Below are 8,707 nucleotides of genomic sequence, written 5' to 3'. Positions count from 1 at the left end.
AATGGATACTAGGGATCAAACCCTAACAAAACTAACTCGATTACATGATAAATCTCATCCAACCCATCACCGTCCAGCAAGCCTACGATGAAATTACTCACGCACGGCGGTGAGCATCATGAAATTGGTGATGGAGGATGGTTGATGATGACGACGGCGACGAATCCCCCTCTCCGGAGCCCCGAACGGACTCTAGATCAGCCCTCCCGAGAGGTTTTAGGGCTTGGCGGCGGCTCCGTATCATAAAATGCGATGATTTCTTGTCTCTAATTTTTTTCTCTCTGAAAGCGAATATATATAGTTGGAGTTGGCGTCGAAGGGTTTCCAGGGGGACCACGAGGTAGGTGGCGCGCCCTAGGGGGGCCCACCCTCGTGAGAAGGGTGTGGGCCCCCTGGTCTTCATCTTTGGCGAGGATATTTTATTGTTTTTTCTAAGATGTTTCGTGGAGTTTCAGGTCATTCCGAGAATATTTATTTTCTGCACATAAAACAACATCATGGCAGTTCTGCTGAAAACAGCGTCAGTCCGGGTTAGTTCCATTCAAATCATACAAGTTAGAGTCCAAAACAAGGGCAAAAGTGTTTGGAAAAGTAGATACGACGGAGACGTATCAACTCCCCTAAGCTTAAACCCTTGCTTGTCCTCAAGCAATTTAGTTGACAAACTGAAAGAAAGAAAGAAAAACTTTTACAAACTCTGTTTGCTCTTGTTGTTGTAACTATGTCAAGCCAGCATTCAAGTTTTCAGCATAAATCATAACTAACCACATTTGCAATAATTCTCAGGTCTCATAATTACTCATATTAATAGCATAATCAACTAGCAAGTCATAATAATAAATCTCGGATGACAACACTTTCTCAAAACAATCATAATATGATATAACAAGATGGTATCTCGCTAGCCCTTTCTGAGACCGCAAAACATAAATGCAGATCACCTTTAAAGATCAAGGACTGACTAGACATTGTAATTCATGGTAAAAGAGATCCAATCATAGTCACACACAACATAAATTAATAGTGATGAATGCAAATGACAGCTGTGCTCCCCAGCTAATGTTTTTTAATAAGAGGGTGATGACTCAACATAAAAGTAAATGGATAGGCCCTTCACAGAGGGAAGCAGGGATTTGTAGAGGTGCCAGAGCTCGGTTTTGCAATAGAGATAAATTGTATTTTGAGCGGTATACTTTCATTGTCAACGTAACAACCAAGAGATGGTGATATCTTCCATGCTACACACATTATAGGCGGTTCCCAAATAGAATGGTAAAGTTTATACCCCCCCCTCCACCAATAAACACCAATCCATGGCTTGCTCGAAACAACGAGTGCCTCCAACATACATCAGGTCCCAGGGGGAGTTTTGTTTGCAATTAGTTTTGATTTAGTTTGCATGAAGCATGGGACTGGGCATCCTGGTGACCAGCCATTTTCTCGTGAGTGAGGAGCGGAGTCCACTCCTCTTGAGAATAACCCGCCTAACACGGATGATAAGAACAACCTTTGTTGATACATGAGCTATTCGAGCATACAAAACAGAATGTTTATTTGAAGGTTTAGAGTTTGGCACATACAAATTTACTTGGAACGGCAGGTAGATACCGCATATAGGAAGGTATAGTGGACTCATCTGGAATAACTTTGGTGTTTAAGGGATTGGATGCACAAGCAGTATTCCCGCTTAGTACAGGTGAAGGCTAGCAAAAGACTGGGAAGCGACCAACTAGAGAGCGACAACATCCATGTACATGCATTAAAATTAATAAACATTGGATGCAAGCATGAGTAGGATATAATCCACCATGAACATAAATATCGTGCAGGCTATGTTGATTTGTTTCAACTACATGCGTGAACATGTGCCAAGTCAAGTCACTTAAATCATTCAAAGGAGGATACCATCCCATCATACCACATCATAATCATCTCAATAGCATGTTGGCACACAAGGTAAATCATTATAACTCATAGCTAATCAAGCATGGCACAAGCAACTATGATCTCTAATTGTCATTGCAAACATGTTTATTCATAATAAGCTGAATCAAGAACGCAAGACTCATCATATTTACAAAAAAAGAGGTCGAGTTCATACCAGCTTTTCTCATCTCAGTCAGTCCATCATATATCATCATAATTTCCTTTCACTTGCACGACCGAACGATGTGAATAATAATAAGAGTGCACGTGCATTGGACTAAGATGCAATCTGTGAGCATTCAATAAACAGGAGAAGACAAGACAATATGGGCTCTTGGTTAAATCAACACTAATGCATATAAGAGCCACTTCAACAATTTAATTATGGTCTTCTCCTACTGACCCCCAAAGAAAAGAAATAAAACTATTTACACGGGAAAGCTCCCAACAAGCAAAATAAGAACGGGAAATACTTTTGGGTTTTCTTTTTAATTATTACTACTACAGTAGAAAAATAAACTACTACTAATTTTTTTTGTTTTTCTTAAGGTTTATTAAACATACAAGAAGAAAGCATAAAAAGCAAAATAAACTAGCATGGATAAACTAGCAATGAGTGTTTGTGAACATCAATGTAATGTTGGTGAGAAATTACATTGATATCCATGGCTTTTGGCCTAAGTTGGTCTATGGCCATGGCTGGCCTAACGGATATCCATAATAATAGTTGTTGGGGTCGTACTGTGATGAGGAAGAAGAAGGCTCCGATTGCCACTGGCTGGCAATCATCTCCGGATCCCACTAATAGTTAGACGGTCGTGAAGGATCAAATTGTGGTTCCGGTTCTGGCTCCTCGGTTGGTGCAGGGTTCCGGTAGGCGTGAATAGCCGTCAACGGAACAAGGTACGTGCTTGCAGTCAAATCAAACAAAGAAGGAGCAGGCAAGGTAATAGTCCCAGGATGATGTTTATTAAAGAACAATTGATATTTAAGCTCTCCTGCCCTATTCTTAACAATAAAATCATGTGTCACCATACTTTTATGATCTAGACAAACATGGGGCAACACCTTTTCTTCCTTCTCAGCATGCCTAATAGGTATGTTAAAATGTGCGGCTAGGCATGTAGCATAAATGCCTCCAAAGATGGGGCCCTTAGTATGGTTCATATTTAACCGTCTAGCAATAATACCGCCCATACTGAAAGTGTTATCACTGTATAAACCTTGGAGTAGAATAATTAAATTAGGGATACTAAGGTTTCCACAATTTCTGCATCCAATTAAACAACGACTAGCAAATAATGCAAAATAACATAAAATAGGAAAATGTATGATAGTGATTCGTGCATCGGAAACCTTTCTGGTTTCTCCTACAGTGATATTATTAATAAATCCCTCCACATCATCATGATGTGGTTCTTCTGTCTTGCCCTCAAAAGGGACTAAACAAATCCGACAAAAATCATAAAGTGACATCTCCTTATGCTCATCATATAAATGAAACTCCACCGTGGGTGGTGAGTTCCTAGAATGAAATTGAAAGTTTTGCACAAAGGTATTTGTGAGTAAGAGATATTGATCGCATTGGTCATGGAGGAAAGCGGTGAGGCCTGCATTGTGAGCCAATTTATGAAAATCTTCATAGATACCGACTGCTCTCAAGAAATCATTAGAAGGACATTCACACGCCCGAATCTCCGCGGTGCGAGGAAGATTATACTTAGGATTGGGTGCCTTTTCCTTCGAGCTTTGCCTCGATGAGCCCCTCAAGAATCTCCTCATTATATTCTGAAATATTCTGAAATTTTTAGTAACTTCAAACAAAAGTGAACCAACTTCAATAAAACTGATAGCAACTACTCCTACAAGTGCCTAGAGCCTATATCATGCATCAAAACTACTTGGAACCATATAAATTTGACATGCAAGCTCAAGAACATGGTCACCTATGCAGCATAAATTTGCAACGAATAAAGCACTAGAACAAAAACTAATTGGACCAATGGAGGAGTCACATACCAAGGAACAATCTCCCCAAGCAGTTTTTGCGAGAGGTGCTTTGAGCAAGGAGATTGAAAATCACAGCAAAAGTGGTTGGAACTCGTGCTTGAGTTGGTTTTTCGGGTTTGCGTGAGACAGAGGAAGAAGATGGGTGTTGGGATAAGTGGAGGAGGGCCACCGAGGGCCCACGAGGCAGGGGGCGCGCCCTATAGGGGGGGCCACCACCCTCGTGGCCAGGTGGCAGCTCCTCCCACGGTAATTTTTGCACAGTAAATCCTCAAATATTCCCGAAAAAATCATATTAAATTGGCATGTCATTCCGAGGACTTTTATTTTCGGGATATTTTTATATTGCACGGATAATCAGATAACAGACAGAAAAATACTATTTTTACTTTATTTAATATAAATAACATAAAATATAGAGAGGGTACAGAAGTTTGTGCTTCTAGTTTCATCCATCTCATGCTCATCAAAAAGAATCCACTAACAAGGTTGATCAAGTCTTGTTAACAAACTCATTCTGATAATCATAAAACCGGAGAAATTTCGAATAACACTAAGTTACCTCAACGGGGATATGCACATCCCCTATAATAAGTATATCATATTTCTTCTTGACAGTAGGAAGAGGAAATTCAAAACCTCCAATTATAATCGATGGAATTTTTCCAATGGAGTTGGTACTATGAACTTGAGGTTGTTTCCTCGGAAAGTGTACCGTATGCTCATTACCATTAACATGAAAAGTGACGCTGCCTTTGTTGCAATCAATAACAGCCCCTGCAGTATTAAGAAAAGGTCTTCCAAGAATAATAGACATACTATCATCCTCGGGAATATCAAGAATAACAAAGTCCGTTAAAATAGTAACGTTTGCAACCACAACATGCACATCCTCACAAATACCGACAGGTATAGCAGTTGATTTATTAGCCATTTGCAAAGATATTTTGGTAGGTGTCAGCTTATTCAAGTCAAGTCTACGATATAAAGAGAGAGGCATAACCCTAACACCGGCTCCAAGATCACATAAAGCAGTTTTAATATAATTTCTTTTAATGGAGCAAGGTATAGTAGGTACTCCGGGATCTCCAAGTTTCTTTGGTATTCCACCCTTAAAAGTATAATTAGCAAGCATGGTGGAAATCTCAGCTTCCGGTATCTTTCTTTTATTAGTAATGATATCCTTCATATATTTAGCATAAGGATTTGTTTTGAGAACATCAGTTAATCACATACGCAAAAAGATAGGCCTAATCATTTCAGCAAAGCGCTCAAAATCCTCATCATCCTTTTTCTTGGATGGTTTTGGATGAAAAGGCATGGGTTTCTGAACCCAAGGTTCCCTTTCTTTACCATGTTTCCTAGCAACAAAATCTTTCTTATCATAACATTGATTCTTTGATTGTGGGTTATCAAGATCAACAACAGGTTCATCATGAACATCATCATTAGCATTTTTACTAGGTTCATGTTCATTACCAGATTGTGTTTCAGCATCATACATAGAGATATCATTTGGATTATCAGGTGGTTCAGCAATAGGTTCACTAGAAGTTTGCACAGTTCTATCATTCTTCTTTTTCTTCTTTTTAGAAGAACTAGGAACATCAATATTATTTCTCTGAGAACCTTGCTTGATTCTCTTAGGGTTGCCTTCAGGATACAAAGGTTCCTGAGTCATTCTACTAGTTCTAGTAGCCACTCTAACAGTATAATCATTTTTCTTACTATTCATTTCATCAAGCACTTCTGTTTGAGCATTAAGTACTTGTTCTACTTGAGTGGTAACTATCGGATTTCGGGTTCCGGCAGACCCTTGAGGTTCGAACACTGGGGTGCACGCGGAGATTTCGCCTCCTACCTACCTGCACCCCTCCGCCTCGCTAAGATCTAAGCTATGGAAAGAACAGCACAAGAGACACAGGGTTTATACTGGTTCGGGCCACTATTGTGGTGTAATACCCTACTCCAGTGTGTGGTGTGGTGGATTGCATCTTGGGCTGATGATGATGAGCAATTACAAGGAAGAACAGCCTCGCGAGGGTCTGTTCTTGGCTGGGGGGACGAACTGCTAGGAGGAGTTCAGTCACCCTTCTCTCTCTCTCTTCTCGATTCTCTCTCTGATTTCGATCCCCAACCGATCGATCTCGAACCCCCTACCTTGTGGGTGGATGGTCCTATTTATAGGCAAAGGCCCTGGGCCTCTTCCCAAATATTGAGCGGGAAGGGCGCCAACAATTGGCCATTTTGAAGGGGAACATCTGGTACACTTATCCTGACTAAAGTTGGTCCTCGCCTGCCAAAGACTCTGGTGGTGACACTGGCTTGGGCTCCACAATGACTTCCTCCCTGCCGTTGGATTGGTCTTGGTCTCGTTGCACCGAAACGGGTGTCTTTGCTTGATGCTCCCGCCTGCGCTTGCTCCCTTTGCACCAAAGAGGAAAGGAGGACACTGCGCGGCTGGCGCCCACCTGGCGCCTTTGGTCATCATGGCTTGCGTCACGGGCACCTCGTGAGGTACCCCACCTTGATCTCTCCGCCTCCTCGCGAGCCAGCCTGACGAGACCGTGCCTGAGGAAGCTCCGTGTCGTCCGCCCCGCGAGGCTTGGCCCCTCGCGAGGGTCTTGGGTCTGTGTTGATGAAGATGGGCCGTGCTGGGCCCCCCTTTGTGCCACGCCGCAGGCCGCGGGCAGGCAAGTCTAGGGACCCCCGTTCCCAGAACGCCGATAGTAGCCCCCGGGCCCAAGGCGCGCCCGGACTTGACCGTGCAGGGAGGTGGAAGGGCAAGAGCGAAGCGCCGCGGGCCCTAATAGCCTGCGACATTGGGCGCCATGTGGCGGTTGATTGGACGTGGGCGGCACTGTTCCCCCACGCCCCCTTATTTTGCGCCATGCTAGGCGGACTCGTAGTCGTACACAGCCGCCCCCCTTTCTGTTGCTCGAGCGCCCTCTGTCCTTCCTCCACTCGAACTCTAGCTTCTGTTTTCAACCCAATCTCGAACCTCCCCCCTTCCCATTGCCATGGCTCCGACGAAGAAGGGAAGAGGGAAGAAACCCGTGCCTCCGCCTTGCCCGCCGCCGTTGGCGGCCCCCGCCGAGGGCTTGGGCAAAGTCAGCTCGGCTCTGGCCACTATCTTCAACGAATGCGGGAGGACAACGGCGTGGCCCGCGTCCCACTTCTCCATCGACAGGATAGTCACCGAGGTCCCGTATTTTGCCGACGCCCTGTGGGCGGGTCTGATTCCTCCCTTTTCTGATTTCTTCAACGCCGTGCTTTCCCACTATCAGATCCACATGATGCATCTGGGTCCTGAATCCATCACCCTCCTTTCGGTCTTCGCCTTTGTTTGCGAGGCTATGATGGGCATCCTTCCTTCGGTTGCCTTGCTGAGCCACTTCTTCTCTCTACGCCTTGTCGACCCTACCCAATGCTGGGCGTGCGTGAGCTTCGTTGCCGCGTCTGAGACAGCGGCCTCAGGGATTGACTTCAGCTCCCTCTGCCCGCGGCTGGGTTCCACGAGCGGTGGCTGTATGTGGATGCAGGGGTGCCCAGCCCCCTGCTATCAGAGCCAACTTCGCCTGCTGTCCCCAATTCGGGCTGGGGCCAGGAGACGCTTGAGAGCCCCCGGCTCGTCTTCGTCTGGCACCGCTTCGCGTTCTTGAGGTCGCTTGGCGTGACAGCGCCCAAGGTGGTGAAGGAGTTCCTGCTACACCGCGTTGCTCCTCTCCAACGCCACTCCCGCCAGATGTGGGCCTTCAGCGGGTGCGATGATCATATGAGGCTCCAGGAAGAGGACCTGACGCCTGAAGTGCTGAGGACAGCACTCTTGACCCTGACTGGGGACCCCAACCCTGGCAGCGTCCAGCAGGGAGGGGCCTTGCTGTACCTCTGCCAGAGCAGGGGCGATTTTGTGAATCAGATGCCTATCTTTGATGAGTGGGGGCCACGCCCCGCCGGCCTCCAGGGGCCTCGCGATAACCCAGTGATGGTGACTGCCCTTCCAGCCGGCCAAGGCGACTCTTCCTCAAGTGGCGGAGCAGGGAGGCATGAGGCGCCAGAGGCCGAGGGGGCTCCCGGCGGGGTGACAGCGCCGGGTGATGCTCATGAGGGAGCAGCTCTTGGGGCCCGTGCCGCTGAGGCTGAGGGTGGCAAGCAGCTGCCCTCAACGCCTGCGATTGAGGCCCCTGAGGCTCCAGCCGCTTCTCTTGGCGAGGCGATTGGCGGCGCGCATCAGGCAGGCGCCCCTGACACGGATTGCCTTGATGCTCCGTCTTCGTTGCAGGTTGATCCCTGCGCTCAACTCTTGGGCCGCTTCCGCGTGGACTTTGAGGCCCTCCGGAAGAGAAGGGAGGCCCTGGGCGACGATTACCCTTGTCGCCTACTGAAGGGTAGGAAGTACTTCGCCACTGATGAGTAAGCCTTCTCCTTTCCCGACTCCCGATCCTTCTGTTGCTTTTACTGATCCTTGCTCCGCAGGCCCCTTCCAGCCGAGCTCGCGGAGACGGCTGAGGTGACGTCCCCCTTGGCTTCGCCCCCTCCATCATCCTCAAGCACCCCGAGCAGCAGAGCCCTGGTGGTGAGGGCAATCGGAGAGGCGAACTGTCCCGAGGCGCATCGTGGCCCTGCGCACCTCGCGATCCTCCTTCGCGGGCCTTCCCGTGGCATAGCCAGCCTGCCATGGGCTTCTCGCCTGGTCGTGGACTGTGATTGGCTTAGGCGCTTCCTGCGCTCTTCATCTGGGGACGGGCTGGCTCTAGGCCGGGCTTCTAGCGTG

Source organism: Triticum aestivum, chromosome 3A (assembly GCF_018294505.1).
Source record: "Triticum aestivum cultivar Chinese Spring chromosome 3A, IWGSC CS RefSeq v2.1, whole genome shotgun sequence".
NCBI classification, from domain to species: Eukaryota; Viridiplantae; Streptophyta; class Magnoliopsida; order Poales; family Poaceae; genus Triticum; species Triticum aestivum.
This window is presented reverse-complemented; position numbering follows the sequence as displayed.